The 12,203-nt window shown below is 48.9% G+C and overlaps 1 protein-coding gene and 1 long non-coding RNA gene across 3 annotated transcripts in view; both read left to right on the top strand.

The window, feature by feature from the left end:
• LOC310669002 overlaps window positions 1-12,203 on the top strand; it is a 226,458-nt gene that overhangs the window by 52,752 nt on the left and 161,503 nt on the right. The gene's annotated exons all lie outside the window — the stretch shown is intronic.
• Window positions 9,439-12,203, top strand: part of SLC25A5 (solute carrier family 25 member 5) — a 28,532-nt gene continuing 25,767 nt past the window's right edge. The window contains exons 1-2 of one of the 2 annotated variants that reach the window (XR_014506941.1): window positions 9,439-9,787; window positions 10,900-11,141. The gene's annotated coding sequence lies outside the window, so the exon portion shown is untranslated. The remainder of the gene's footprint in view (window positions 9,788-10,899; window positions 11,142-12,203) is intronic. The other variant, XR_014506940.1, reaches the window with a different exon arrangement.

Genomic DNA, 12,203 nt, shown 5'->3' with positions numbered 1-12,203 from the left:
GCCTGAGGTGAAAGTCTCCACCAACTCGGCTAGGGATCTTATTCCTGGGGCCCACTTGTCCGCTAAATTGCGGGCTAGGATTCTGAACGGCCGTTATGTTGATATTTTCGGCCTTGCCCCCCCCCCCGCTCGACGGGCAGGAGCCTTTGGACAGGGGCTCTGTGGCTTCAAGGAAGCGGTCAATTATAGCTAAAGCAGACAGGACTTTTGAACGCTGGCTAGATAGTTTCCAGGTTTTTGCTGGCGTAGTGTCAGCTGCATATCCCAGGAGATCTTTGCATTTGTGGGTGTATCTGTCCATAGTCCGCTCGGCCTTTACGATGGCTGGAGAGTCTGCTGCTTTGGCTTATGATCAGAATTTCAGACGCAGGGCAGCCAAGATCCCAACAGCCCGCTGGGATCAGAAGGATTTCGGACGTGTGGACCACTTATGTGGCCCCATGTATTGACAAAAAGGTCCCTGATCCTCCTAAATTCAAGGTTGTCCCAGCAAAGGCGGGTCGCAAGCTGTTCTGCTGGGATTTCAATAAAGGTGTCTGCCAGCGGCAGCCTTGCAAGTATGCACATGTTTGTGAAAAGTGCTCTGGGAACCATTCTGCATCTGCTTGTGGGGGGGGGGCCGGCAGCCCTTTCGAAGGACAGGGGGCTCTCAACAGCCCTCCAAAGCCGCCCCCCAGGTTCCAGCTGCCGGATCAGGGAAGTGATAGTTTATCCTCCCGGGCCTATACCCCGGTTCGGTTGCAGCCGTTGCTGGCCTTGTTGAAGCTTTACCCTGACCGGGCCTCTGCTTCTTATTTGAGTGAAGGGTTTTCCTTGGGTTTTAGGATTCCAGTGGCCTCAGCTCCGTTAGCTGGGAGGCCTGTAAACCAGAAGTCGGTTAAAGATATGCCTGAGGTGGCGCGCAAGAAAATGGGCAAAGAACTGGCTTTACATCGTATGGCTGGTCCTTTTGCCGCCCCCCCCCCTTTCCCTAATCTGCATGTCTCCCCTTTGGGTATAGTTCCCAAAAAAGTTCCGGGGGAATTCCGCCTAATTCATAATCTTTCTCATCCTAAAGGCACATCAGTAAATGATGTGATTCCCCCGGAGCTTTGTTCGGTAAGGTATGCATCTCTGGATCAGGCGATCAAGATGATTCGGAAATTTGAGCCTGGCGCGCTGCTGGCGAAATGCGACATTGAATCAGCATTTCGTCTGCTTCCAATTCATCCTGATGACTTCTGGTTGTTAGGTTTTCAGTTTGAAGGAAGTTTTTACTTTCATAAGGCCATGCCCATGGGCTGCTCTGTTGCCTGTGCGGCCTTTGAATGTTTTAGCTCTTTTCTAGAGTGGGCCTTACGTAGGAAACTGGTTTGGGCGGAGTCACGCACTATTTAGACGATTTTTTATTGGCCTCAGGGAGTGACTCAGGGGACTGTGTCACGTTATTGCAGGCCTTTGCCTCCCTAGCGGAAGAACTAGGCGTGCCATTGGCGGCGGAGAAGACTGAGGGCCCTTCCGCGCAGCTGACTTACTTGGGTATCTTACTGGACACAGTGGCCCAAATCTCTAGCTTGCCACTTGATAAGATAACCACGCTATGACAGGTTATTGAAGAGCTACTTCCCAAGAAGAAGGTTACCTTGCAACAGCTGCAGTCGTTGCTGGGTCACCTAAATTTTGCTTGCAGGGTGATCGCCCCAGGGCGACCTTTCTGTTCCCGTTTGGCCAGACTGACGTCAGGCTTGCGGACCCCTCAGCATAGGGTGCGGCTTTCTGGTCAGGTTCGGGCTGACCTCCGCATATGGTTGGATTTTCTGGAGGACTTCAATGGGGTGTCGCTTTGGCAGGACACCTTGAACCTCCACAGTGACTTTCAGGTCCATTCTGATGCCGCAGGGTCCTTGGGGTTTGGCCTCTATTGGGATGGTAGGTGGTGCGCCGAGCGCTGGCCTCCAAGTTGGCGTGGGAAAGCTATTACTCGGGATCTAACCTTTCTTGAGTTCTTTCCCATTGTAGTGGCTGTACATTTGTGGGTCGAGCACTTCAGGGACCATCGTGTTTGTTTCTGGTCCGATAACCAGGCGGTGGTGAAAGTGCTGGCCAAGCAGTCTTCACGTTCCCCTAGGGTATCAGCCCTATTGAGGGCTTTCGTTTTACATTGTTTGCGTTTTAACATTGTATTCTCTGCATGTTTTATTCTAATCTCTAACGAGATTGCTGATGCTCTGTCCCGTTTTCAGATGGAGCGATTCAGGTCCCTGGCGCCAGTGGCTCGAGACCGTCCAGAATTTTTCCTGGATCATCTCTGGAACCTTGGCAGCACTTAGTTTTACAGGGAGTAGCTGCATCTGTTGCCCCCTCCACCTTGAGGTCTTATAAGAAGGCCTGGGCTGATTTTTTATTATTTAATGGGCAGTCTGCTGGGGAAGTTGATAGCCCTCATTCTACTGCCCAGGTGCTTCAGTATTTGGCGCACCTATTTCAGCTTCGGCGGGCAGCCAGGACGCTGAGGATCCATTCAGCGGTGATTTCCTTTTTCAGCAGGGCCTTCTTTAACAAAGACCCATGCGGAAAGTTTGTGGTGCGAAAGGCGCTGGAGGGTTGGGGGCGCCTTTGCCCTTCTAGGCCTGTGGCTAGGAGGCCTATTACGTTTGAACTGCTGACAAGGATGCGCAGTAAGCTGCGGAATATCTGTTGGTCGAAGTTTGAGGCTCGGATGTTTTCTACAGCCTTTTCTTTAACCTTCTTTTGGGCCCTTAGAGTAGGGGAGGTGGTCCTGGAGCCTTTGAAGGCTGGAGGCTCACGGGGTTTGACGCTGCATGACGTGAGTGCTTCTCCGTCAGAAGTGCAAGTCAATATCAGAAGTTCAAAGACTGATCAGCTAGGGAGAGGAGCAGTTGTTCGCCTCCCGGCGACTGGGATAGGAGGCCCTTGCCCAGTTAAGGATCTTAACAAATATTTGGCCTTGCGCCCGGCGGCGGAGGGCCCCCTATTTGTCCATAAGGATGGGCGTCCACTGGCGAGGCACTAGTTTGCTAAAGTGTTGCACAAGGCGATTGCGGCATGTGGCCATCCGGCTTCGGAGTTTGCTCCTCACTCCTTCCGGATTGGCGCCGCAACAACGGCTGCACATTGGGGTCTATCAGTGAGACGGATCAAGGATATGGGTCGTGGGGGGTCTGAAGCGTTCAGGGCTTATGTGCCAAAATGATGTGCCTGTGTGTAATTATGCTGTGTTTCAACCCTAGGTTTGCCCACCATCAGTATCTGGATTGTGGGGCACAGTATCGTGCACTGGGCTGCTGCCAGAGCTCGTCAGTCCGGATTGGGAGACGGTCTGGGCCTTCCGCAGCAAGTACGAGTGTCCTGGATTTCCAGAAGGGGGATGCTGTGGAAGGAATTCTTACCACTTATGCACAGGTGCATTCTCCTGGATGGCCCCCCTACGGCGATTGTGGTGCAGGTGGGGGAGAATGATATGGTTTCATCTTCCTGTTACGCCCTGAGGGCCGCTATATTACAGGATTTAAGGGAGTTGGCGGCAATGGTGCCATCATCTAAAATCATTTGGTCACAATCGCTGCAGCGCCGTATTTGGCGGGGCAGTCCCTGCCCAGCTGCCACCGAGCGTGTGAGGAAGCGGATTAATTCCGCAGCAAGTAAATTGGTGGTTGGTCTGGGTGGCTGTGTGATTTCGCACCCTCGGATAACATTCAGGGCTGCTGAACTTTTTAGGGAAGATGGGGTTCATCTTTCCTCTGTTGGGAGTAATGTTTGGTTGGAGTCAGTGGTGGCTCAGTTGAGGGTGTGGTTGAGTTTGTGAGTGGTTGGCGGCGAGCGTAAGGGCTCTGGTGGCGGTTAGGCATTGGTTAAAATTGGTTGGTGGAGGGGTGTGGATTGGCTGTGCCTACCCCTCCAATGCTGCTGCTGCACGGGAATTCCGTTAAAGGAATTCAGGGGCTTACCATCCCCCTCGTCCAAACCCTTGGTGCAGGGTGCGGGCCGAGTAAGCTCCTGGGAGCAGGCGGGGATGGTACTGAGGGTCTGTGGCGCAGCTCCAGTAATCCCTGGGTCCTGTTCCTCCACACTGGCTCCCGCCGGAGTCCGGGAGTCAGTGCTGTCCCCAAGGTGGGGGGGGGGGGGACAGCTAGTCATAACCAATGCCTAAGCAACCACTCACAATTTGTATGATAATAAAGTTGTGGCCAAAATTATGCCAAAAACCTTAAACAAAAATAATGTGTGAAGTGTGAGTTATTGGGTTAGGGTGTTTTGGGGGACCTCAGCACGCAAAGCATGTTCTCAATAAAGGAGAGCACGTGTTGCGGATGGGGCCAGACAAAGTACCCAGGGTTACCAGGCAGGCTAGTTTCAAAGGGTTGAAACTTGATTGGCGGTTGGTGTTACTGGGGTAAATTTGATGTTGCAAATTTAGGGGTGGGATCAGGGCTTATTTAAGCAAGGTGCACAGCATTTCTCTTTCTCTTTCACTGTGGGCACCGGATCACCCGCCCGCCCTCCCTTGATTGGGCTTGCGCTTTGACCTTGCTATGCCTGTCTAGGGGTCGCCTGCATTGGTGCGGGGGCCTGGTAGGAATTTACCTTTTGGCTGATTAGTGTGTGCCAATTGGGTTTTGCTTACTGCGTAGCAAATCGTCAGAACTTGTAAGGTTGGCGGTTAGGCATTGGTTAAAATTGGTTGGTGGAGGGGTGTGGATTGGCTGTGCCTACCCCTCCAATGCTGCTGCTGCACGGGAATTCCGTTAAAGGAATTCAGGGGCTTACCATCCCCCTCGTCCAAACCCTTGGTGCAGGGTGCGGGCCGAGTAAGCTCCTGGGAGCAGGCAGGGATGGTACTGAGGGTCTGTGGCGCAGCTCCAGTAATCCCTGGGTCCTGTTCCTCCACACTGGCTCCCGCCGGAGTCCGGGAGTCAGTGCTGTCCCCAAGGCGGGGGGGGGGGACAGCTAGTCATAACCAATGCCTAAGCAACCACTCACAATTTGTATGATAATAAAGTTGTGGCCAAAATTATGCCAAAAACCTTAAACAAAAATAATGTGTGAAGTGTGAGTTATTGGGTTAGGGTGTTTTGGGGGACCTCAGCACGCAACTGCTGACATCCAGCACCCCCTTCTCTGCTTCTCTTGAACTCTTTGACTGTAACCCTGTCCAATCTTTTTTCAAAGAGGGCCAGGTTTGTTGAAGTGAAGGGCTGTGAGGGCCACCGAAACAGCCAACCCAAGTTGTTAACCTTTTTTGGGGGGTTGAATTTGTTGACGGTTGTGTTTTTTTTTTTTTCCCCTTCATGGATCACTGCCTTGCCGTGGCGAAGGGGCTTGAAGAACTCAGAGAAGCTATGAACTATGCCGAGCAGGGCACCCAAGATGAACAGGTCATAGTGGAGAGTTTTGACCAAACGTGATCCACCTGGAGCAGGAACCGGCAAGCCACTCCAGTATCCTTGCCAAGAAAACTCCATGGACAAAGACAACAGGCATATAAAAGATATGACGCTGGAAGATGAGCCCCTCAGGTCGGAAGGCGTCCAACATGCTACTGGGGAAGAAGCGGCTGGGCCAAAGCCGAAAGGACGCTCAGTTGCGGATATGCATGGAAGCGAAAGGAAAGTCCAATGCTGTAAAGAAAAATATTGCATAGGAACCTGGAATGTAAGAACCATGAACCTTGGTAAGTTGGATGTGGTCAAAAATGAGATGGCAAGAATAAATATTGACATCCTGGGCATCAGTGAACTAAAATGGATGGGAATGGGCGAATTCAGTTCGGATGACCATCATATCTACTACTGTGGGCAAGAAACCCGCAAAAGAAATGGAGTGGCCCTCATAGTCAACAAAAGAGTGGTGAAAGCTGTACTGGGATGCAATCTCAAAAATGATAGAATGATCTCGATACGAATCCAAGGCAGACCCTTTAACATAACAATAATCCAAGTTTATGCACCAACTACTGGTGCTGAAGAAACTGAAATTGACCAATTCTATGAAGACTTACAAGACCTTATAGAAGTGACACCAAAGAAGGATGTTCTTTTCATTATAGGGGATTGGAATGCTAAAGTAGGGAATCAAGAGATAAAAGGAACAACTGGCAAATTTGGTCTTGGAATTCAAAACGAAGCAGGGCAAAGGCTAATAGAGTTCTGTCAAGAGAACAAGCTGGTCATCACAAACACTCTTTTCCAACAACACAAGAGACGACTCTACACATGGACATCACCAGATGGACAGCATCGAAATCAGATTGATTATATTCTCTGCAGCCAAAGATGGAGAAGCTCTATACAGTCAGCAAAAACAAGACCTGGAGCTGACTGTGGCTCAGATCATCAGCTTCTTATAACAAAATTCAAGCTTAAACTGAAGAGAGTAGGAAAAACCACTGGGCCAGTAAGATACAATCTAAACCAAATCCCTTATGAATACACAGTGGAAGTGAGGAACAGGTTTAAGGATTTAGATTTGCTGGACAGAGTACCTGAAGAATTATGGATGGAGGCTCGAAACATTATACAGGAGGCAGCAACGAAAACCATCCCAATGAAAAGGAAATGCAAGAAAGCAAAGTGGCTGTCCAATGAGGCCTTACAAATAGCGGGGGAGAGAAGGCAAGCAAAATGCGAGGGAGATAGAGAAAGATACAGGAAATTGAATGCAGAATTCCAAAAAATAACAAGGAGAGACAAGAAGGCCTTCCTAAATGAGCAATGCAAAGAAATAGAGGAAAACAACAGAATGGGAAGAACCAGAGATCCGTTCAAGAAAACTGGAGATATGAAAGGAACATTTCGTTCAAAGATTACCATAATAAAGGACAAAAGAGGTAAGGACCTAACAGAAGCAGAAGACATCAAGAAGAGGTGGCAAGAATACACAGAGGAATTATACCAGAAAGATATGGATGTCTCGTACACCCCACGTAGTGTGGTTGCTGACCTTGAACCAGACATCCTGGAGAGTGAAGCCAAATGGGCCTTAGAAAGCATTGCAAATAACAAGGCCAATGGAAGTGATGGTATTCCAGCTGAACTATTTAAAATTTTAAAAGATGATGCTGTTAAGGTGCTACACTCAATATGCCAGCAAGTTTGGAAAACTCAGCAGTGGCCAGAGGATTGGAGAAGGTCAGTCTACATCCCAATCCCAAAGAAGGGCAGTGCTAAAGAATGCTCCAACTACCGCACAATTGCACTCATTTCACACGCTAGCAAGGTTATGCTTAAAATTCTTCAAGGAAGGCTCAAGCAGTATGTGGACCGAGAACTCCCAGAAGTGCAAGCTGGATTTAGAAGAGGCAGAGGAACCAGAGACCAAATTGCAAACATGCGCTGGATTATGGAGAAAGCTAGAGAGTTCCAGAAAGACATCTACTTCTGCTTCATTGACTATGCAAAAGCCTTTGACTGTGTCGACCACAGCAAACTATGGCAAGTTCTTAAAGAAATGGGAGTGCCTGATCACCTCATCTGTCTCCTGAGAAATCTCTACGTGGGACAAGAAGCTACAGTTAGAACTGGATATGGAACAACTGATTGGTTCAAAATTGGGAAAGGAGTACGACAAGGCTGTATATTGTCTCCCTGGTTATTTAACTTATATGCAGAATTCATCATGCGAAAGGCTGGGCTGGATGAATCCCTAGCCGGAATTAAGATTGCTGGAAGAAATATCAACAACCTCAGATATGCAGATGACACAACCTTGATGGCAGAAAATGAGGAGGAATTAAAGAACCTTTTATTGAGGGTGAAACAGGAGAGCGCAAAATATGGTCTGAAGCTCAACATCAAAAAAATGAAGATCATGGCCACTGGTCCCATCACCTCCTGGCAAATAGAAGGAGAAGAAATGGAGGCAGTGAGAGATTTTACTTTCTTGGGCTCCATGATCACTGCAGATGGTGACAACAGCCACGAAATTAAGAGACGCCTGCTTCTTGGGAAGAAAGCAATGACCAACCTAGGCAGCATCTTAAAAAGTAGAGACATCACCTTGCCAACAAAGGTCCGTATAGTAAAAGCTATGGTTTTCCCAGTAGTGATGTATGGAAGTGAGAGCTGGACCATGAAGAAGGCTGATCGCCGAAAAATTGATGCTTTTGAATTATGGTGCTGGAGGAGACTCTTGAGAGTCCCATGGACTGCAAGAAGATCAATCCTATCCATTCTGAAGGAAATCAGCCCTGAGTGCTCACTGGAAGGACAGATCGTGAAGCTGAGGCTCCAATACTTTGGCCACCTCATGAGAAGAGAAGACTCCCTGGAAAAGACCCTGATGTTGGGAAAGATGGAGGGCACAAGGAGAAGGGGACGACAGAGGACGAGATGGTTGGATAGTGTCTTCGAAGCTACAAACAGGAGTCTGACCAAACTGCGGGAGGCAGTGGAAGACAGGAGTGCCTGGCGTGCTCTGGTCCATGGGGTCATGAAGAGTCGGACACGACTAAACGACTAAACAACAACAACAACAAATAGTTTGTGTATTATAGTTGTAGATAGAATAAAGAAGATATTCTACAGAGCTGCTCTCCGAGTCGTTTATGCTCTGCTAGACTCTGCTATACTCTGCTGTGCGACGACTGTCTTCTTGTGGGAGTGAATCCGGTGCTCACAACTCGTGTCCACAGCACTTTGACCTGTTCCTGTGCAGAAGGTGGTCTCTGGAAGTGCTACCCAGCTTGCCTAGCCCAGTCGGGGCTGAAGTGGATGAGTCCAGTTGGTGGCACTGGCTCAAGGGCAATGCTGACATGAACAGCCCTTCAGTTACAACAGAACAACAGAACCATTCACAGAGTTGGAAGGGAACCACCAGGGTCATCTAGTCCAACCCCCTGCAATGCAGGAAAGTTTGGCCCAACATGGGGCTTGAAACCACAACCCTGAGATTAAGAGTCTCATGCTTTACTGACTGAGGTATATCTAAGTTCAGCATTTTTTCTCTCATTTTGGTGCCAGGTTAAGCTATGCCATTTTGCTTGGACAATTTAAGACCAGGAGTGAAGTGACTTGTCAGATTTTGGCTGGCCCACATGCATCTGAGACTATATAAGTGTGTATATAGGTGCATAGTTATGAACAACTAAAAAAAGGTTGTTTATGTTCCTTGTTTTCTTTTCCCAAGCAGAGATAATGTGGAAGCGTGGTGTCAGCTCCCTTAAAAAAGGTCAGCAACTTTGGGACCCGCCCCCCGTTGACAACTCTGGGAAAGGGGGGGATCTTTGCACCACAGCGCCGGATATGCTTAAGACAGCCCTGGCGCTAGAACTAAACTCCCCGAGCCACGCGCGCTCCTGGGCACGGACAATCGGGCATCAGTTACCTGCCTCGACCCCTCTCCGGCCTCAGCGGGTCAGCTCTCCCTCCCCTTCCCGTCTCCAGACCAAGTTGGCACCGCCCCGCGACGGCCTTGCGTAGCGCACACAGGGGCTGGACTGCCGGGTATGCGTCGCTATGCGTCCTCCTCGCTAGTTGCCCGGCCCGCAGCGGGCATGGTGCAGCCGCCGCCCGGGCGGCATGGCGACCTGGAAGCGGGACAGTCGGCTCACCGCTCTGCAGCGGCTCAGCTGCGCCGGGCTGGCCGGGGCGCTGAGCCACAGCCTGACGGCGCCTCTGGAAGTTTTCACCGTCCTGGCCCAAGTTGGCACTCACCACTCGCGGCGAGGGCTCTGGGAGACGGGGCGCAGCTTATGCAAGGCCGAAGGCATTGGGGCCCTCTGGAAGGGCAACCTCACCGCCTGTTTGCGCCTCTTTCCCTACAGCGCCCTACAACTGGCCTCTTACCGCAGGTAAGCCGGGGTGAAAAACCCCCTCGGCTTTCGGACCCAACCAGTTGATACCAAAGCAATGGCGTGGTGCGGGGACACGGCTCTCCAAGGGTTAATAATTCCTGCAGTTCGTTGTGGCTGCCCAGCATTTTTCCATTTCTACAGGCTCATGGAAGGGGAGGGGACTCCAGTAAACTTCAGTCTTATTTTCACCTAACTAAGCTCTGTTGAACACAGTGAGACCTCCGCGTAAAGATGCACGGAGGTCCGAGTAAGAATGACTTCAAAAATAAAAAAAAATATTTACCGTGTATAGTATTAACCAATCAGAGGGGTGGACTGAAGAGACAGAGGAATATCGGTAGTTAAAGGGCGCTCTGAACGGTCCAGCTGATGTCGAATTTCCTTCCTGTCTCTAGGAAGGTGTGTGGAACAGTGTAGCTTTCTGGAGGTGTTTGTTTTTTAACTGTCTAACTCTGAAACCTAAAAGACAGTTAATCTTTCTGTCCACAAAATGCAGACATGCAGAAAGTGAGTTGCAAAACTGGTTCTTGCCCTGTGCAACATACGGACTTTCATTATAAGCTGCATTCTGTGCCCAAAAACAGAACTTATATTTCCCTTTTGGTTTTGAATAAGATAATAGGATGAAGGTTTTTTCCCCCAGTGGTGGGAGCTAGATGTAGCTTCCGGGGTGTGGTGCTGAAGAGAGAGCTGTAAATCAAGTCTGATTTCTTTTAAAAGAAAGACAGAAATAAATTAAACCTGTTTTAGGCAACTGAGGTTTTTTTTGCCTTCTGTTAGCCAGACTTCACACATGCATAGTAGGCCTGCCACTTTTGTGTTGGAAGCAAAGTTCTCCTTATTTCAGACTTAAGCTAATCAGGAATTCATCAGAACTTGCATTGAACGGAAAGTTCGCAGAAGGCCTTTTTGATTATTGTCTGGGGCAGGGTGGCCAAACTACAAAGGTACAAGGCAAGAGCCACTCAAAAAAATGAAACAAATGAGGGGGGAAGCCATGGTTTCTTTGATTAACTCATGATTAACTCATTCATTAACAAATGAATCACTGACTTTATCTACGTTGTGTATCTGACTTGTGATATCCCCACCCCTATATATCATACCAGGTTTGTCTTGCTGTTTGTGGATGATTTGGGCCACATCTCCCAGTGGGGTTCGATCATGGCTGGAAGTTTGGCTGGCATGGTGGCTGCTGTTGCAACGTACCCAACCGAGGTCGTCAAAACCCGTCTCATTGTACAGAACCGGTTGGAGCCCTCCTACAAAGGAATTCTGCATGCTTTGTACATGATTTATCATCAAGAAGGCGTCGCTGCACTTTATCGTGGTGTTTCACTGTCAGTATTAGGTATTGTGAGACTGCGTTCTTTGTCCTATAACATTGGGGTTGGACTAGTGACTGAAAGGAAAGTCAGTGCTTTTTAGTTACAGTCATACCTCGGGTTGAATGTGCTTCAGGTTGAGCGCTTTCGGGTTGTGCTCCACGGCAACCCAGAAGTAACGGAGAGCGGTACTTCCAGGTTTCGCCACTCGCGCATGCGCAGATGCTCAAAATGATGTTACGCGCATGACCCACACACGCGCAGACACGTCGTTGCATCTTACATTCCATTCAGGATGTGAACGGGGCTCTGGAACGGATCCCGTTCGCATCCTGAAGTACCACTGTATTTTACTTACAGTATTTTCTGTGTCACCTGTTTTCTGGGCAGCTTCTAACAAAAAGACGTTAAAATACAGCTGCCAGTTCAATCAATAAAACAATAAAAGGCAGCATTAAATTTTGAAATGCAGTAAGACAAGCCCCTGTGTCAGATCTCAGTCTATTGCCTGCAAAACTGGTGTATCAGCAATGAGCTGCTAACTGCGTTCTCAGTCATTCATCCTCCCCAAAACGATGTGAGGAGATCCAATTCTTCTGATTTTGCAGATGGGGGATCATGATTGAGAGGCATAAATTTTCCCATGACCAAATGTAGCAAGGAAAAAAGAGGCAATGCACACAATCTGCAATACAGATTCTGATTGGACCCAACAGCAGATACTATACAGTGGTACCTCTGGTTGCGGATGGGATCTGTTCCAGAGGTCCGGACGGATCCCGAGGTTTCCACAACCTGAGGACTGCTTCTGTGCATGCGTGCGTGGCAAAACCCAATCAAATACTTTTCGGTTTGCAGCTTTCGCATCCTGAAGTTTACGTAACCACAAGATTACTTAACCAGAGGTACTACTATATATGGTTTTTAAAAGACCCATTCAATTGCCAGTGATGACCTTGGTGCCTCACCTTCTTCGGCTTTTATAGTCCAAATGTTTTAGAAAACCAAGTATATCCCAAAAGAATATTTGCATCTTACATTGTGCCAAGTTCTGTAGCACAATGCTTTTCTGTTTTAGCCTTAACAAA

Source organism: Podarcis tiliguerta (assembly GCF_965153285.1).
Source record: "Podarcis tiliguerta genome assembly, chromosome: Z".
In the NCBI taxonomy this organism is placed as follows: domain Eukaryota; kingdom Metazoa; phylum Chordata; class Lepidosauria; order Squamata; family Lacertidae; genus Podarcis; species Podarcis tiliguerta.
Note: the sequence above shows the minus strand (reverse complement) of the source record. Positions and strands in the feature narration are given on the sequence as shown.